A 20,106-nucleotide genomic window follows, 5' to 3' on the forward strand; every position below is an offset into this window, starting at 1 on the left:
CTCCGGTCAGATGGGTATGGAATATTAATAGTTTCATGAATGACACTTCAGATATAGCACTGTTGCTACATATATAGCATTTTCGGACCCGAGCTCGGGTCTGTGGGGCTTAAGAGTTAAAGGACTTACAAAAAAAATAAGGAATATAACTTTTTTCTTTTGCTAAATCTTTGTTGTTGCTCTGTTTACACTATTGATGTCAGTTAGATTAAATATTATTATATATTAGATTAACTATTAACTATTAACCTACGCTTCATAACCCTCAGGTGTGCAGAAAATACAGGTTATGAACTTGCTATTAAACATTTTAAAAATATTAAAAGTATTGGCTATCTTATAGGTATTGGCCATGGGAAGCAGGTATCTGTAGCGGCTAAACAATATAATACACGTTGTACATCCTTGGTCATAGCAGTATTTTTAGTTTTCCATAGCAGTCTTAGACATGTATTAGTACTTCACATATTCTTGATACACTAAACACAAATGGATGGATTCAAAAGTTAAGTAAAAGCTTAGATTATTGTGTAAGTAGATGAGCACAGGTTGTGCCTGTTTGACGACTTCATGACCAATCTGACATGTAAAGCTGAAATGTAGGCCCTCCTGACATCACTCGTTGTGTGAGTTCAATCCATGCTACTCATAAACCGATGACTGTATACCATCTGCAGATTTGTCACCGTACGTCCGGCGTGTTGGTGTGTGTTTACGTGCATGTGTGCACTCTTTCGAAAATGCACTGCTTCCCCGGGGGTTCTGTGTCTCTCGGGCTCTCGGAGGGAAATGACGAGTCAACAATGCAACCCCCACAAAGACAAATATCTGTCAGTGTCTTTATAGCAATATTTCGAAAGCGGCTGTCACTGCTGTAGAGAAATTAAGACTTGTACAAGTTGTTGTTGGTTTCTGGATGAGGGATTAATGAAAAAGAACATCTGCATTCTCTAATCTTTGCAAATAAGCTTTTCAAATAAGCAAGCTTTTAGATTGGTTTTAGTCAAATTGACCTTTCCGCCAAACTAACAGTAATAGTTTAAGCTCAAAACAAAAATGGACACAAAAGTAATGGACAAATTACACCAGAACGTATATTTAGGCCAACATCGACCAAATATCATCAAAGTGTTGAAGCTAGTTATTATAAGTTAAGCTATTATTAATCCATTGAAAGGAGCATAGATACAGCTCAAGGTGTACAAAAGTCATTACTTGATCATATATTCTATCTACTGCCTATTTTTCTTACAGTATATCCACTTCTCGGGGGTTCGTACAAACATGTAGTGGCCAATCTGCCATCTCACTATACCACCACGGCCTGCTTTCAGTATGTTATCTCCCGCCACCTGCCCATTTCACCCCCTCGGCATTCAGCTGTCCGTGATTGGTTCTTTAAATATCACACGTTCATATTTATCAGATGAATGTTAAGTGAGCCTGAGGGGAAGTCTGGGTCCAGCTTTGCTTGCTTGTTATGAACTCTCGAAGATTCAACAAGTGATTGCCTGGAAAAATATCATAAAAATCCCATCACATGCCAAGATGGTGTTACTTGCGTTGATTGAGAGGGTTTGTAGGTGACGTGTGAAAAAGCCAAAAGCAATCTATATTGAAATAGCTGAAGCTGAAATGTGTTCTCCGCTGATTGGCTCTGTAATTGGTCGCCAGAGGAAGCATATCAAATGGCTATTCAGTGTCTCTCTGTGTCACAGACCATCCCCACTATTTTGCATAGTTACTGGCATGTCCTGAAATGACTGCAGCGTTTATTTGTTTATATGCTCCTCTGTGTATATTAATAGATATCTGGTGTGACGCTGTGTGGATGCTTGGGAAGGGAAAGGTATGCTGCAACAGGATCTCTGCATCGTTTATATCGACAGGATGACATTATTTTACGAGGGACCCTCCGCTCTAAAGGGAAAATAAACAATGTCCACAGACAGTTAACATTTTGTAGTATCATAATGTCAAAGCAGAAAGACATTCAACTTGTTCTTGTTCTTACGTGGAACCAGTGTATATTCAGTGATTTCGCTGAATAAATGTGATGTTTTTATAATAGAAATGTGTAAGGAAAGAAGTTGACTTATTATGTCTAATCACTTGACGAATAGAAGTCCAAGTATTGCTCTTCCAGCTCTGTTTTTGGTCTCCACCATCAAAAGGTTAATGTATTATTATTCACTTCCCTTTTCTTATGTTTCTTATTCAACTATTAAACTGCTTAATGCTCCAATAAGCTTGCTGCTAGCTTGTCGCAAACCTTGTCCGTCTGCTATTTAGCTTTAGGTCAGTAACATACAATGTATAACATCCTTTTTATGAATTAATTAAACTAATTATTGCATTAATAAGGTAAATAAAACATTTAGCGCAAGCTCTTATCGGGTGAAATCAACTCTGTGGTCTTTACCAAAGCATCGTGGGAACAGTTTACGATCATTTATTTAGTTCTTTGGACATAAAGACCACTAATTATTGGTTAAGTGCAACTGATATGAGCTGCTATATTATCTGCAGACAGACAATGCTGTAAAAAGGCCGACATGACAAAGACGGCACATTCAGCAGCATAAAAAGAGGTCTCACGCAACACACCCATTATCCTTAATCTACTTCCTCTACCCTCCACTTACTGTTTCGTCCATCACCACCCATCTTTCTTTATCTCTGCCTCTCTGTGAGTCAGAGTGTTTTAGAGCGTGTAATAACTGCTAAACTGAACAGGAGGCAGCGTCTGTCGCCTGGGAAAGACAGACAGAGATGGAGAGAATAAGGCAGATTTATATGGAGAGCAAGAAGGGATGAAGACGGAAAAAAGGCCAAAGAATGTGTTGCTGGCTGAGAACGGAAAAAAACGACTTATATGCGTCTACTTCCACATATCAGCTGTCAAAGAACAGTTGTTGCACTCATCGGTTTGCAGAGAACAGGTTCCACGTGTCGGATATCAGGCAGGTTCCACGTGTCGGATAATTGCTCCAGCTAAATAAACCAAAGCTTATTTTTATGCGCATTCATTATCACGCAGAGAAAAGGCATTTCGCTCGCTGTTCGCAGGCGGTGTCATTCCAACATGTCACATCTGTTTTCGTCAAATCCTTCCTGTCATTCCTCCTCCCTAACCCCCCTTTATCCCGTTGACTACATCACTTTGTCCTTTGACTCGAGCTGGTGTTTTGGTACAGATATACGAAGAATATGTAGGTTGTTTCTGTGTTTAAGGTCATGTCTTTCCCTGTACTACACCAGGAGTTTATAAACTGATGCTTATGGCATTGTGATGGTTAATAAAACATGTATTTATGCTTAATAGATCAGTTACAGACTGCTAATGAGGAAAGAAAACAAAGCAAAAAACTACACTGTTATATTTATGAAACCAACACTTTGTGGCCAGATAATTTGGCTTTAAATTAAGTTAGTTAAAAGAGTAATGACTTTTGGTTTTGCAAGGCACACAAACAGCTGGTGAAAGTCCAATGTTGGACCCAGCAAAAAGAGACACGTTTAGTGGATTTGCACTAGTACCTTCCAGGAAATATCCACAGCCTCCTTCTCTGAGTCCAACCCTGACCAAAGCTCTTGTTTTCTCCTAAAAACAACCTTATTTGGGTAATTTCAAAAGTGTAGCTTCCTCACAGCATTGTAGGGGGTGACTAATACCTCATTCACACCAACGGTGTTTCAGGGCCGGTTCGGAGCTGGAGCTTGAAAAGCACCAGGTTTTCCTGTTCACACCGCAGCGGAACAGCCTCTTAGCTCCGGAATCCGGTTCGTTTCAAGCACCAAAGAATTGTCCGGCCAGAGCAAAAGCACCGCATACGTCACGCTTACGTCGAGGCGGGGGCAGAGACAGATCAACTCCTGAACAACAACAAGAAGCCCGCGTTTTATCCAGCTTGTACACAACGATGGAGAAACGTAACAAGCAGCAGTGGTCCACTGAAGAGACCAGCTACCTGGGAATCTGGTCTTCCGAAGAGGTACAGAGGAAGCTGGAGCACAATCGGCCATTGTTGTGGTTGGTGGTGTCAGCTGTGAGGGGTTTCCGCGGTTTGGCTTTATGAAGCAGGCACGCAAACGGTTACGTCATGACGCAAACGATGACGCAATGACGCAGCACCAGTCGGACTCTGGGCGGTGTGAAAAGAGCCGGAGCTAACCCGAAGAAGCGGTTCTGAACCTGAAAAGCTCTAGCACGGAGCTTGTGAATGAGGTATAATACATGTTTTTGTCTTACCGTAGCCGTGCACTGCTACAGAGATCCTTCTGTACTGCAGACCTGTGTGCGCAGGTGATACGAGATACAACCTCCAGTTCACACTGTAGCTGCAGTCGACACCCTCACGTAACCCAGAACAGCTCCATGTCTTGCTAAAAGAAACTCCAGAAGGCCAAACTCCTCAAAGCTGATATGATCATCATCATAAAAGTGTTTCTTTACGTGAAATGGTGCTGCACTCTTAGAGCAACAAGCATCTCCAATATGTGCCAGCGGATGTCAGAGCTTGTATTCCTGCCATCAGACAGAGCCATTCATTGCAGTCTTTTATCAAGACTTTGGATCGGAAAATTGCACGAAAACTCAAGTTGTGCATGTATTTCTTTCTATAATCAACTCGCTTGTACGTAGAGTTGATATATGAAGCTTTACATTCTCTTTAATTCTCTCCAACTATTCCTCTTTACTTAAAGCTATTTCTCACAGCTCTGCACTCATCCCCGTCTCCGTCCATCCGTCATTTGTCACGCCGCTGAATTTTCATTCCCTTTCTCCATTTCAGTCATTCTCTGTCTCACTGCTGGTCTTTGTCCCATTCCTAGCCATCCTCTTTCTGTCCCTTCAGCTTTCTTTTTGTTTCGGCCCAACAGCGAGTGAAAAGGGAAAAAGGGGCAGAACAGTACTCTTTTATTTTCCCTCTGCTGCCACCAGTGTGTGAAGCCCAGACACCGAGAGACACAGCCAGACACATCAACAGTGAGCTAAAGTAGGGCACTGAGCAATAAGGTCACCTATATTCAGAGTGCAGGCTGAAAGGTTAAAGCCATGGCATTCGTATGTCACAGTATGTACGGTGTGTGGTGTCGAGAAGCAAACCGTGAGAGGGTGGTGGCCCTGACATCATTTATTTCAGCGGGCTACAGTGTAGATGTCCTCTCCTGGGTTTACTATCTGACCCAGGATGGCGATAATATCTTTCATCAGCTCTCAGGAGTGTTGTTTTGATGACATGCAGGGTCATATAGTGTTTTTGTTTTGGCCACATCCTTCTGTCTGAATGTATCCCACCGAATCTCCCTTGTATGATAGAGTGGTTCAGGAAGGAGTCCTTAAACCTGGATGATTTAGCACTTTTAGTTCTCTTCGGTCCCAAAGTCAAAGGGGTTTGTTGCCTGAAATAAGGTCAGAGGTTAACACACAAAATAAGTGACTTTCACATTTTGTTCTACATCATACAAATACATCAGCAAACACCCCACTTGTGACGGTACGTCCACACAGCAGCTTCAGAAGCAACTTCCACCGCTTCCAACGCTTCTCTGCCCATTAACTTTGAATGGGGATGACGTCACTTTGCCTCGCTTTTCCCCGAACTGCATTGTGGGGGAGCGAAGCGAAGATTTCCAGGATGTCCAGGATTCCAAAGTTGAGCAATGTTCAACTTTTGAAGCTGACAGTAGAAGCGCTAGCCAATCAAACCGCGTGTAAGCAGGGGGAACCAGACCGCAGTTCATTTCCTCATATTCCAAACGAGAAATTACGGTAGCAAATCACCCGGTTCTTTACGACCAGAACTATTAACGGGATACAAACCGGAGGAACCGGGCATGGAGGGAGGCGGCAGAGACAGTGGGGGAAACTGGTAGGTTTCCGCCTGTTTGGGGAGTTTATATATATATATATATATTGCTCGCATAAAATCCCCGGGGTTTTTTGCTTTGTATGTCGGGAGCGGGACATTCATGTGATTGGTTGTTGGTCGCATTGCTCGCAAAAAATCCCCAAGCTGTCAGACACGCCCAGCTCCAAGATTTTCAAGATTTTTGAAAAGCTGCTGTGTGGACGTACCGTGAGTGTCCTAAGCTTCTATGTGTCATAAAAACAAGTGTCTAAATGAGACTACATATCATCACATCAAACATTAGCCGCCTTTAGCTTGGTGGTGACGTGAAGTTGTGTGTCCGTCATGTAGCTCGTTTATAGCCAAACATTAGCTATTTACTTCTGGAGATTGCTTTACGCTTCGAATCTCATAAAGTGGTGTTATTATGTTGAGATTATCAAACCAACGTGTGAGTGTCCTAAAACGTGTGTTTGCCGGACAACTTATTTTCGGCAATATTCTGAAATCCAATTTAAATTGCATTTCTCTTAGTCAAGAAAGCCGTTGCAATGCTAACTTACAAAAACATATTTAAGCAATAGCTCACAACAGGCCGTGGTATATGCTCATTATATCACAGCTAAGGGGCGTGGTTCGGCCCGACGCGAAGCGAACTGCAGGCAGTTTGCTTTTCAGCCCAACGGTATACTGTTTTTCTCAGACGCGGAGGGATACTGACTTGTTGTGAAAAGTAACTTACAATTCTACCCGTGGTATACGCTCAGTATATCACGGCTAAGAACCAATCAGATTGCTTGATTTGACTTGTCCGTTTTATATCAGATAATATAGCAGCTCATATCAGTGCACCAGTCTATACTCTGAAATGTTTAATAAAATAAAAAGTAAAGAATCTTGAGTAAAAAACACAATAAAGTTTGATCCAGACTAAAGTCACTGGAGATGTAATGGTTCACTCGAGTGTAGTGATACACACAAGCATGCAATTGTAAATGTATCACCCTGTCAGTGTCAACACACACACACACACACTGGAGAGGTCCAGGTGTTGCCATGAACGCTCTCAGGACTGAATCTGTGTTCTGTACGGGAGTAAATCTTGTTAGTCTGCAGAGCTGTCACACCTGGGTGCCGCCGTGAGGTCGGCATGCAGTCTGCGGAGGATGGGTGTATCCTTTGTTGAGGGTCTACACATACAAAGGAACAGGTGTTACAGCGAGGCCCTCTTTACTGCATTTTCACTGCTGCACCTGCTCAATTTCAATATCTGTATGTAACTGCTAGAGGCAGAAGAGGAAGTCATCCTTTATGAAGCCCTCGGCAAATGTAATTGCTAGCACCATGTCTGCAGTGGTTTACATTTCCCATTATTTATCTACCGTTGCTTTAATTGTTGCATTTCCGTTTCTTATTCAATCGATGCCGCAATACCCTCATTTCCACAAGATCGATGAAGACTCATGTTAATGCTTAAAGTGGTCATGTTTCAGAGCGATGCTGTGTGCCACAGGCTTTTCTACTTGCTGAAGTGTTTTGGAAGCAGATTGAATGTGTGGTTTGATATGCCAACACGACACAAACCTCACTTTGTCTCTCAGGGAATAGTGGCTTGTCAAAGATGAAATCAACAAGTGCTACTGTGCATTTCTGAGTACATCCACACTCCTGCAGTCGGTTTGAACATCAGGCCTTTTGCTAGGTATGCTGGACAGTCCGAGAGAGAGAGAGAGAAATGAGCCTGAAAAGAAAGGAGGCACAACGTCAGCATCCATGGAGACCCAGAGTGGAGCCAAAGCTCCCCTCGTCTTCTCTCTGAGCCAGGCATTTCACCCCCCCCCCCTCATCTTTAATCTCCTCTGCCGCTTCCCACGGCGATGGATGGACACACGTGGATCACCTTGGCTCTCCGAAAAAGCCACAGAAATGAAATAGCATCTCAGTAAAGCCAGTTTTGTCTTTGTCAGTCTCTCAGCAGATGACTGTGGCCTCTTGTCTCCTGAAACCCTCTGTCCCCATCGCTCAGAGGCTCAGCTCTTTTCATTGTCAGACCGCCTATTATACCCTCCATCGTGATATCACCTCTGCTCAGACATCCAGTCTCTCGGTCTGCCTCGAAAAAGTGAGATTTTATCTTTGACAAACGGTTATTCTCTGAAAGAGCAAGTGATTCACTGCGTCCTCAGGGATATCATTATGACTGGAGCAGTATTAGATCCATCCTTTTTACATTAGTTTTCAATATTAATTCATCATCTAAGTCAGTGGTTCTCAAACTTTTTCAGTCGGGCCCCCCTTGGGTAATTGGAAATATATGGTAGGATTAATTGTTGTAAAAACATTACATTTTCTCTACTAATATTAATAAGATACAAAGATCCAACTATCATTTTATATTGTATTGTTGATTACACATGAACAAAAGTGCTTGGAATAGATACTATGAATTAATTTAGCCTAATTAAAACTAGCAGGCCTTCTGAGTAGTAGATTTTTAAATTCAAATTTCTTTAAGGAAAATATATTAATGAACTACTATTTCTACTGCAGGTTGCAAACCATCACATCACTTTACCATTCCTATTCCACACATAGCCTATCAATGACTTGTGTGTGCTTGCTTTCTCTTGCAGATCTTCTCAAACCGGGGCTGCTGTTTTGAGACCGCCCCTCTCAGTTCATTCTCTATGTTCAGCTTTGATCTGTATTTCGTTTTGATGGCAGCAACAGCAGAAAAGTCTATGTCACACAAGTAGGATGTTGCAAAAGGCAGCATTATGCCCACAGTTCTCTGACACTTTAAAAACAACGTCATCTCAAGGTGCTTCACAAAGCTAAAAGGAGAAAATAATCAAATAAAAAAATCTTCCCGCGACCACCATGCAGTACCTCCGCGGCCCACTAGGGGTCGCGCCCCACAGTTTGAAAAACACTGATCTAAGTCATTCATTAGTACAAAAGACAAATAAAGTGACAATCAAGTGACATGAGTGCTAATGTTACCAAGCTAGGCTTTGACTTGAGGCGTGATATATAATCAGCCAAAGTAGCTTTCTTCAATTTACGGGAAAACTTAACCGTACAATAGCTCCTTCCGAATGTTGAAAGTTTTAAAAAAAAAAGGCAGACGGCCGTTGCTGATGCTATCTTATGCTCATTGGTAAAAAATAGGGTTTTTACGTGAATGTTTGTAGGCTAAAAGCTAACAGTAAACACGTGGAAGCACGCTTATCTCATGTAGAAAAACCTGCCCTCAAATGCCAATATGCGACAAGCAAACATCTAGAGAACTGGAGTTTAGACACTTCATCCAGCAGTATTTGCAGAAATTAGCTTATTCTCGCTCTAAAAAATGTGCACAATAACTGCCCCACAATTATAGTGCTGTACATTTAAAAGTCACACATCAATCAGACTTAAGACTAACAGTATTCATAGCGATAATTACATTTTGGTGACTTTATCCGGTACGAACATGAACCAGCAGTAAGTCCAACGCACAAACAGAGCAACACATAGTTGTTGGGGAATAATTCTCATCGATATCCACCTTTCGCCCTTTGACGTCTATGACCTATCCTGACATCTGTTATCCCCCTTAAGGAAGGGGCTGCTTCAGCCATATGTTGCTGTTACCAGTTTATGACCGGGCAACTCTCAGTCACAAAGGGTTTATTGTTGTGGGAACGCTTCCTTCTTGGGGTTTGTGGACTCCAAGGCGTGAAATCTTCGAGGCCATAAGCGTCAGACGCAAGTGATTCAGTGTCCCCAGCTGTTTGGTCTATCTGCCCAAGAATGTTGATTACTCTCTCTGAACTAGTTAAAAGCTCCATCGAGAGAGAGGCTCTTCAGAATTGACGTGGCAACTCTACCGTGCGGTCAGACTTGTGTTGTGAGTTCTCCGGCCGAAGCCCCTAAATAAACCATCAGTGTTTGCCATCAAAGCTCTCCCCGTGTCTCCTTCCTGAATCTGTGCTTTGCTACACAGACGTTGCCCCCTCAATAGTCTGGTGAAACGGTTGCTTTTCTTGCTTTCCGCCTTATCTATGAAATTCAAATTATCTCACCTTCAGCGACATTCACCCTTTAACGTGTCAAGACAGCCGGCTGATAGGCTTTTAGTTTGTCCACAGTGTATCAGAGTGACGCGTGAAACAAATCCAATTACCTTACCTTATGTGAGTGTACAAAAGACAGCAGTGTGTTTTGTTCAGGTCCGATCAGTGAGGGTGTATTCAGCTACCTGAAAGAGGCTCGGATGTTGAGTCAATCGCTTCGATTCAGGTCGTAGGACAAAACACAGCTCGATTGTGCACACATATACTGATTGTCCTTTAAGCTAGGGTCAATTTAAACCTTAGTGCCATTGGCTAAGGGCTGATAAAGATAAATGGATCCATAATGGTTTGCTGATTGCAGCCAAACATAGAACAGCTTTTCAACCCTCAAAACACTCAGCTTTAATAGCACGTCTACTGCATCTCCAATGGTCTCCTACATGTATATTTAGAGGTTAAAGCAACATTGAGCAAACATTACCTGCATTTCTTTGAGCATATTTACACAACTAAGGTTTCTGAAAAACATTATCAGCATGTCAATATCGTTATATGCTGCTGCACTTAGCTTCCCCTTATTTAAAAGCCAGAGGCGTGTCCAATGTCCATGATACAAAGTAAAAAGACGTGGGTGTCCACATACTTTTGGCCACCTGTTGCTGCGTTATTAAATGTAATACATGCTTTTGATTACACTTCCTATGGCATCCGATTGATAAGAGCTGAGAGGAAAATATTATCTTGCTTCATTAAATAATATTGGAAGACTTTATTATTGCAGAAGCTAAAATATCCCTAAATGATGTCTAACTGTTGCTGTTATAGGCTAACATATGAACAGCTAATGAGCGGGATTAGTGTTGGTGGGCGATGATGCAGATAAATTAAATATAATATAATAGATTCGATGACTCAAAGATGACTCAAAGGACACTAACTTCCTCCTCCTCACTGATGCAGCTTCGAGCCGATAAAACTGGAGCCATATGGAGGTAGTGATTATGAGCTATTATTACAGCATGCCGATTGCTCTGATTACTGTTGAGTTATTAAAAGGCTAATTGCTTTACTTACTGTGAGCGTGTGTGTGAGCGTGTGTGTGTGTGTGTGTGTGTGTGTGTATGTGCGTGTGTGTGTGTGTGTGTGTGTGTGTGTGTGTGTGTGTGTGTGTGTGTGTGTGTGTGTGTGTGTGTGTGTGTGTGTGTGTGTGTGTGTGTGTGTGTGTGTGTGTGTGTGTGTGTGTGTGTGTGTGTGTGTGTGTGTGTGTGTGTGTGTGTGTGTGTGTGTGTGTGTTGGTTAGTAGTGCAACCAATAAAAGGAATCATCATTAAACCACTTAAATGTACGTCGATATTCTGGGCTTCAATCTTCCTGATTAGAAATGAAATGCTCCGTTTAAATTATTGATTTAGTTTTAAACTGGTGTCTGGGGACAATGGGGCTGAACGTTTTTACTTTTTAAAACGGCTTTTCTTCATAATAAATGAATCCAGCCAAGCCAAAATCTTCTTTTAACCCTCCTGTTATCCTTCAATTTTTTTTTCAATTTTTAACGTATCTAAAAAAAATGGTTCACATGATTTGTTTTGCTTAGTATTTCATGACTTTTCCTAATTCAGTGACGACTAATGGGTAATCATTAAATGAACATGAAGATCTTTTTTAAATGTCTTGAACGCACTTTGTACGCATCGGTGTTCCTTGGGGTCCAGGCTGTTTTAGTAATATAAAACATATAACAATGTCAATATTTTACAGATATTTGTGTTGATTGTGTAGGAGGATATTGATCATTGTAAAAGAAAACGACCCTCTACTTTAGTTATTGGTCCTTTAACAACATCAAAAAGATCTTACTTTAACATTTCATTTCTGTCAGGGAGATTTGATGGTGATTTATATTTCGATAGTAACATAATAGGAATTCTGGATGTATAAAGGGGTCTGTGGGGGGGAAGGTTGGGGTAATGTTTTATTTAAATGGTCAACTAAGATACCTAAAGCACCAGAGACATACATGTTGGTTAACATGTGGAATATAATCATTGTCTTGAGGCTGAGCCCATGGATAACGGGTGTAAAGTAAATCTGAGGATAACAGGAGGGTTACATCTCTAGATCTGATGTGTAATGTCATTTCAAGATCACACAAGCTTTTCCATTTGTCCTAGCGCTATAAAAAAGTAATTTATTGCTCATCGAAACACTTAAAGTTTGAATCACCCAATCCATGAGGATGATTGACGCAAATATATCAAAACAGACTCAACTCCTACACCACTTGCACACAAACAGATGTCGTTTTTATTGCATTCGGGCGACAAATTAAGATTTATTTGGGAATTACAATCTTGGATTCAGATAGCTTGTTCTCCTGTTGTTTCATATTTACCCTTCGGTAGCCTAAAGCCATTTTTTCTTCCCAGGGGACCAACATCATGCGGCAGCCCCTGTTGCTAGGAGATCTGTCACACAACTGTGGACGATCTACGTTGGGTATTGTGCATCGAAGCGAGGGGGGGGGGGGCGTTACCCCTGTGAACATGTGTTTGCTGTTTATGTCCTGCCCCGCTCAGCTCCTATACTGCCTGTGGATCTATTGACTAACAGTCCTGATTATGTAACTGTGCGCCGAGGAATTCTAATTCACGCAAACAGACACACACACACACACACACACACACACACACACACACACACACACACACACACACACTGTGAATCGTCGTTGAAAAAAAAAGTTAGCTATCTGCACACTGTGCTCCACACATCCAACCTGAGAGTATGAATGGAGTTCGGGCCGAGCGCTTGTCTATAAATAGGGTGTTGTGAAAGCCTGTTTGGACTCTTGGGAACAGACAGGGCATTGTGGTGCCTGGCTGATCTGTATCTGACCCTCGAGCCATTGGGCAGCAAACACTAAAACACACACGTCCACACACTCCCCCAGAAGCTATAGCGTACGAAGACTGCTGTTATCTCATACACCTACACAGCAGAGGCGGATTTAGGATTGTAGGAGATCCGGGGCTTAGCCCAGGAGTTGTTGGGTTGGGGGGGGGGGTTCAGGGGTACAGTGCTATTTTTTATAAGTGGGGGGTGGACCGAACATCCTTTAGGGGGGTCGTCGCCTCCTCTCGGGGGGTCCGGGGGCATGCTCCCCCGGGAAGATTTGTTTTTAAATATTGAAGTTGAAAGCATCAATCTGGTGCACTTTGAGAGCAACATTAACCCTACCTTAATAACACCTTAAAGCGGACAAAAGGCACTGGAGAACACTCATTAACACCCTTTAATGAAGCAAACTAATGCCTTAACTCACTCAAATAGTCGTTTACTTATTAAGGTGAAACGAATGTGCGTAGAGTTTTAAAGGATGCGGATAGTCTCACTTTGATTCTGGCGCATTGCTTATCGTTTTATAGATCTATTCTCATCCACCATCTTTGTTTGTGACGTAAAGAGTGTAAGAGTCACGTTTCTGAATCGGACACTCTGAGTGGATGCAGTCACAGCCAATCGGCCAATACGTTATTTTAGTGTCTTAAAAGTAGACTGAGTTATGAAGGTTAACGTTACATCTTAGGATAATGTTTAGTCATGTTCTGTATACATAATAACATATAAGGGTATACTTAGTGTGGTTACTCCATGTTTACTATAACATTAACGTTACATCACTCTTTTTCACTTCTTACTCAGTCAGCCAGAGCGCAGATATCACCATTAGATTAACAAACCTGAAATATCATCCATTTCTTGACTGCTGGTGATGACATTGTTGTCAGCTGCTGATACTGCTGCTGCTGATACTGCTGCTGCTGCAGCAGCTTGTGGCACCTGCTTTAAGGACAATAACTTTCTAATATCCATAACTGTAGAGGCTATTAGCTTAAAACTCGTCAGGCACTAGGAAGGATCACTTCTTTTTCAGGGCAGGCTACGCAGTACGCAGGCTAATTTCCCACAGTGGCTGCCTCTCTGGTGGACTCCGGTACTGCACATTACTCCCGAGTAATAATAATAATTTAAGTGAAACATCCGGGGCTTTTCAGAAAACATCCGGGGCTTGAGCCCAAATAGCCACCCCCTAGCGCCGCCACTGCTACACAGTATCAAGTCCATAGGCTGTGACCCAGATGCTGCTATGCCCGCCTAGAACACCTACACAGAATATAAACACTTGTTTGCTTTTTTTGTGTATAAACACCCAGACGAATTTGCACTCCACACTACAACTGGCCGAGACTTTGATGCGAATAATTCACACTCGCTTGGTCAGGATGTATTCAGACTAGACTGATCTCAGACACCTACGCAGTGAGCAGTGCTGGTACACACTGCCTCAGCCATCAGATAACGTACTCCTCTTCCCCGTACAGACAGTAAAAATACATCTGACGCTACGATGCAGGTACTAGGGTTCGCCGCTGCCAAACGGATATCAAAATAACTGATCTAGCTTCAGTTACACAGGCAAGGTTGTACAAAAGCATTAATATCACAGGTTTCAAAATAGAACATGACAATTTCTTCAAAGCAGTTTGATTGAGAGGATTTCTAGACTGTAATAACCAAATTAATTAGCCATACAAAACAAAATACAATTTCTTTATGGTGTTAAGGTTGTCCACAATGCTATCATATGGTAGCGGACATTTTAATGACCCTGCACCAGTTTTTCTTTCCGATAGGCTACAAAATGCAGGTGTGGTTGGGAAATGTTTCAGCTGTTCTCTGTGTGCTTTGGTTTTCCATCCAAATGAATAATTTTTCAGTTGCCCGTGAGCACAAATTTCAATGTTTGTTTTGCGTTTCGGTTGGTCTCCTGTGTCACGTTGGCCGGGGTTTTCACACACTGAGATGAATGTACTGTCAACAGGGGGAAGTGCGACATTAGACGATGTTAGTTACTGTAGCTGCACTCTGATGGGGCACGAGGGATAAAAGAGCATTCATAAATACAACTCATCAATGCGTTTTAACTAAATGATTTGGCTTTCTATTACAGATGTCAAGTTATATAGAATTTCGGTTTAAATCTCCCAATTATTTCCATTAATAAAAAATGTTTGTTCTATTATGTCAAACTGAGAATATGGCAATCACAGTTTCTCTGCAACCACAATAACACCTTCAAGTCACTTGTTTTGGCAAACCAAATGTCCAACATATAACTACTAACATATATCAACAAAGAGAAAACCGCTATGTGAACAGCGAATATTTTTCAAAAGTATTTACTAAATAATTGGCTGGCTTCCTGTAAAGCAGTGCTTCTCAAAGTGTGGTCCGCGGACCACTGGTGGTCCGTGAGCGCCCCCTATTGGTCCGTAAGTATATTGGTAACATTTCACATTTGAAATAAATAAATAAATTTAAGTTTTCCACACTCTCGCGGGAATATCTCCGCAATGGAACAAGCTTAAGTTTAACTTTCTATTGCATGATAAAGCCCAGGGAAACACCTTCGTCACACGTGTTGTCTCTTGTTTGTACAATTTTCAGGCGATTTATAATCTATTCTAGAAAAACGATGTGTTTTGGGATATTTGTGGAGTTAGGTGGTCCGCGAGTGTTTTTTTATTGGTTAAGTGGTCCTTGGTTAGAAAAAGTTTGAGAAACACTGCTGTAAAGTGATGCTTATTTCCATCTCACAGATTACATTTCTACAAGTTTATAACTCGGAAAATGTTTTTGAGGAACAACAAGATGTTTAAGTAACTATATAGAGTTATAAACCGATGAATAACAGAATAATCTGGTGTCACTACAATAAGATAAAAGGCAGCATTGGCCAATCTTTGCATTATCTTTAATGTTCTAGAAAATAGTAACACTAATTTAGAGGCCAACATTTTGGGCAATTCATTTAAATAAGTCCGATAATCAACACTCTTTTAGCTTTGCTTTGGTCTCAACCAACACCTGAGGATAATACCTTTGTGTCTAACATTGTTTGGTGCTGGACAGGGAACATACAGTGGGTTTATCTGAAGTCAACTGCCTGGATACAATATGGAAGAGAGCACAAGCCCGATAGGCTCCTAATTAAGCCACGGGTAATTACGGAGATTGCTTAAAAGTGTGGTTTTGCAAGCAACAACTTTTCCAATAAACATGGTCACTTGATCCATCTTCAATCTAAACATATATAGTATCACAGCTTTAAAAGAGTACGACCCTCTCATTTGTTTTTAAATAATCAATGTTCAAACTTGTTTCAATGGCAAACTAATTAAAAACAGCCATCAGCTTGTATCTGGTGTAAATGAACAGCGAAACTGAGCAGTAAACAAAACTCTTACTCTGAAGAGGCAATTACACCCACAGACTTGAACATCAGGTCTGCAGCACAATCAGTAAAACACCATTAAATAACCTAACAGAGTCCACTTACTCAAACAATACTTCACATCTAATCAGTGGCTTGGCGCCGCATATCCTAACAATGACACATCTGTAAGAATCGAACAGCTGGCGGGCAATTAGAGGAGTTCATTTCAGAGTCAACATATTGGGATGACAACAACATTTGATTCCATGATATTCTGGGACCTGAATCAACCTCCAAATATAGCTGTGGCCTAGTCTGCAGCACATGCACACATGTATCTACCTTTCAAAAGTGTTATCAGCGTCTTCTCGTAGCAACTGTGTCCGGTGCCTTGCTCAAGGGCACCACTGCAGGGCAGGAGGTGAACTGGGACCTCTCCAAGTAGCAGTCCACACTCCATATTTCGGTCTGGTCGGGGACTTGAACCGGCGACCCTACTGTTCATAGTCCAAGCCCCTACTGACTGAGCCACTGCCGCTCATCGCTACACCATACATGTATCAGTGTAGCTAATTTCAAAGTCAGGAAATGACCTCCATTTGTCAATATGTTCATATAATAAACAGTTGTATTGCCAACACCTGAATGGTTTTATGAGTATTGACTCGTAATATGTTTTAGTTTCATGTGAATCTTTAAGTAAGTATAAGATACACCTCGTCCAACATTGAACGTCAGAAATAAACTATGATTTGAACTGTAAAAGCAGAAAAACTTGACCGACCTACAGCAGGTCAAGCATATCGTTTTCCCCTGCAGTCAACACTGATGGATAGGCAAACACCACGGGACTAAATGTTAATGTTAAACAGGCAAGGTGACCGTCTCAATACGCTCAAGCAAGTTCCCCCCCCACACCAACATGGGAGGAAGTCACTTTACGCATTGGAAGATAAAGCAAACATGCAATATAAATGTTTAATATTTACAGCAGTTCTGGTATATGTCGTCCTATATTTACTCTTTTACGGTTGCCAGTTCTTCCACTCGAAGGGACCCCGGTTTACCTTTAAGTCAACTCTGCTTAGAGTGCCAAAGGTCAGACATTTACTGACAATCCCAATGCACAGAGTGGATGTCGAATGACGCTACAATAGTCGCTAATGGGTTTTGGTTGGTCGATAGCCACCAACGCGTTCAGTGGTGCAGAGACAATTGAGTAAACAAACAAGGTCATCACTATCTATGGCTTTTACAATGACAAACCTGCTTTTGTGAAATGCACTTTACAAATACTTCCTGTGTTTATCAGTGTGTTCAGACATGCCTGAAAACTCCCTTCGAAGAGACCAAAACTACCACAGTGTAATGGTGTCAACAAGTTGATCTGGGCCAGAACACAAACACTCGGGGATGTAGCGTTGGGCTACTTAGCAACTGTGCCAGCTGAAGAGTTTACTTTTGATCTTAACAGAAGCATATGACTCGACTCCTGACTCAAACGTAACAGTGTCCTCTCTGCAAGTATTTGTATCTTCATCTATTTGACTATTAATGGGATTATAATTTACAAATTAACAGAAAACTGTCCTGATGATTTGAAACTAGCACTTACAGTAAGACTATGAATGTGTGTTTACAATGTGTAAATAAATCAAGTGAGAAGTAGGGACATTATTTCATAGGCTTCAATAAAATCAAGACTTATTTTTGCATCCAGTCGTGTCGCCCATTTAGCCATACAAAGGCACTTTACAGATTTAAAAAAAAAAAGACAAGACTATGAGAAATGGGCGTAGTCTGACTCTTAATAAAATACTGTTTTTGACCGACCACATTTATGAACTGCGGAGATAAACAGACAACAAAAAGTATAGACACAAGGCCACTGGTAGCACCACACCCACAAGCATGTGTAACAAAGACAAACAAATAGTACACTGTGTGTGTGTGTGTGTGTGTGTGTGTGTGTGTGTGTGTGTGTGTGTGTGTGTGTGTGTGTGTGTGTGTGTGTGTGTGTGTGTGTGTGTGTGTGTGTGTGTGTGTGTGTGTGTGTGTGTGTGTGTGTGTGTGTGTGTGTGTGTGTGTGTGTGTGTGTGTGTGTGTGTGTGTGTGTTATCAGCAGGGGCTCCACTTCAGGCTGCAAGTCTCAAAATGCGGTATGACTCACACAATCTGCGCGTGAGCTTTTCTTGAGTGCGTGCATTCAGCATATATATTGAGAACTGTAGTCTGAGTGTGTGTGTGTGTGTGTGTGTGTGTGTGTGTGTGTGTGTGTGTGTGTGCGCGCGCGCGTGCGTGCGCGTGCGTGTGTGTCCTTGGTCTGACACGACACACTGAAGAAAAACAGGCTTTAATATATTCCATAAGGGAGTCTTCCGAAACGGATCATTTGAGGACTTGCATGATTTTTTTATTTTTTTTCCGAGTTTAAAAAATATAAAAATAAGAAACCGAGGCACCACAGACCCAATGAAGGCACACAGAGACACACCTCCATTTGACATTGACACATAGTATATCCCCTCCTCTGGCATGCCAAGAGCCACAACACCCCTTTCGCCCCCCCCCCTCAGACAGCCCTATTCTAACCCCCTCTTTCTCTTGAAAAAGAGACAAAGGCAACCTTTTTTTTCGCAATAACAATATATATTTAACCATGAAATACCACAAACACCACAAAAGAAGAGCAATGCTGGTGATGCTGGTGGGTACAATGCAAGACTGGGATGTATAGAGGGGGGGTTCATATATGATTCCAGTTAATGCGCCAGTAGGATGTCAATATTGCCCCAAATTCTGCAGGCATGCCATTGAGCTGTCATGCCTGGCTCCTATTATAGGGGGGGGGGGAGAGGAACAAAGAACTGACGGCTGTGCCACATGTGCGTCTCAATAACACGCACTCTCCCAATCACACATGCACTATTATCAGGATCACATGCATGCAAAATTCCATTTAAATAGTCCTTCTTTGAATTGGCGCTTGTAAACACATTTAAATATTAATGTCTTGCAGAGTTGGCTGTTTTTCTGGTGGATAGCAGCGTGTTTTTTAATTCAATAAAGGGGGGAAACCTAGGTGGGGGGGGGGGGGGACTTTGGGTGTGCATAATGCATTATTAAACAGATGGTTCCACGTTGCATCCCTGCACAATAAACACGTTTGCCTGTCCCTTGTTGCACGACTGCACAGGCTACTCCCTGACTTAAACTAAAACGTTTTTTTATAATCCTACTAGAAAAAACAGCAACGGGTTAAACTCACCTTTAATCAGCAGATAGGAAACAAAAAAATCTCCACACAAAAGCAAGGATTTCTTAGTCTGGTTCTCCACTTGTCTTCTTGCTCTCTTCCCAACCTGTTCCTCCAAGTCTCTTGTTATTTCACTTTTTCCTTCAACCTCCTGTATTTTCCACTGTGCCTTGTTCCTCAGTTTCCCCTGTGTTGTTTTTTTTGTTATCCTTTTCCAGCAGGAGGAAAATTCAGCACACAGAAAAACAATATATGCAGCGGTCACTCAAAAGGCAAGATGTAGCGGTGTTTTAGGGGTGTTGGGAAAAGTTGTCCTGAAATAAAACAAAAAACACCTACGATATAAATGTGTTATTTGATTCAGAATAAGTGAAGGTCAGTATTTGTGAACCTTGTGGCAGCTCCGGTTTGGACCCGACTAAATGCATGTCAAATATCGGGAGATAATTGCGTGTTTATCTGTCTGGCTCCCCCCTTCATCTAGCAGTCGCATTGGTACAGTCCACCCTTGTTGAGCTTGTGAAACTGAGCCAAACGCGCGAGCATTCCCGCCTTGGCTCGAGCCAGCGGGTTCGACTCCAGGTGTGTTTGGTTACACCTGAAGTCAGAAATGGGTCATGAAGCAGGAGAATGCATGTTTTTCGATTTTAGGAGGTCCAA

General features: G+C 41.9%; 1 protein-coding gene across 2 annotated transcripts in view; it reads right to left on the reverse strand.

Moving 5' to 3' along the window:
- Positions 1 to 19,852, reverse strand: part of ndrg2 (NDRG family member 2) — a 45,144-nt gene extending 25,292 nt beyond the window's left edge. The window contains exon 1 of one of the 2 annotated variants that reach the window (XM_034106237.1): positions 19,459 to 19,852. The gene's annotated coding sequence lies outside the window, so the exon portion shown is untranslated. Of the gene's footprint in view, positions 1 to 4,252; positions 4,927 to 19,458 lie in introns of those variants that run through there. The other variant, XM_071206523.1, reaches the window with a different exon arrangement.
- Positions 19,853 to 20,106: the final 254 nt, after the last annotated feature.

This window comes from Pseudochaenichthys georgianus, chromosome 18 (genome assembly GCF_902827115.2).
Source record: "Pseudochaenichthys georgianus chromosome 18, fPseGeo1.2, whole genome shotgun sequence".
NCBI classification, from domain to species: Eukaryota; Metazoa; Chordata; class Actinopteri; order Perciformes; family Channichthyidae; genus Pseudochaenichthys; species Pseudochaenichthys georgianus.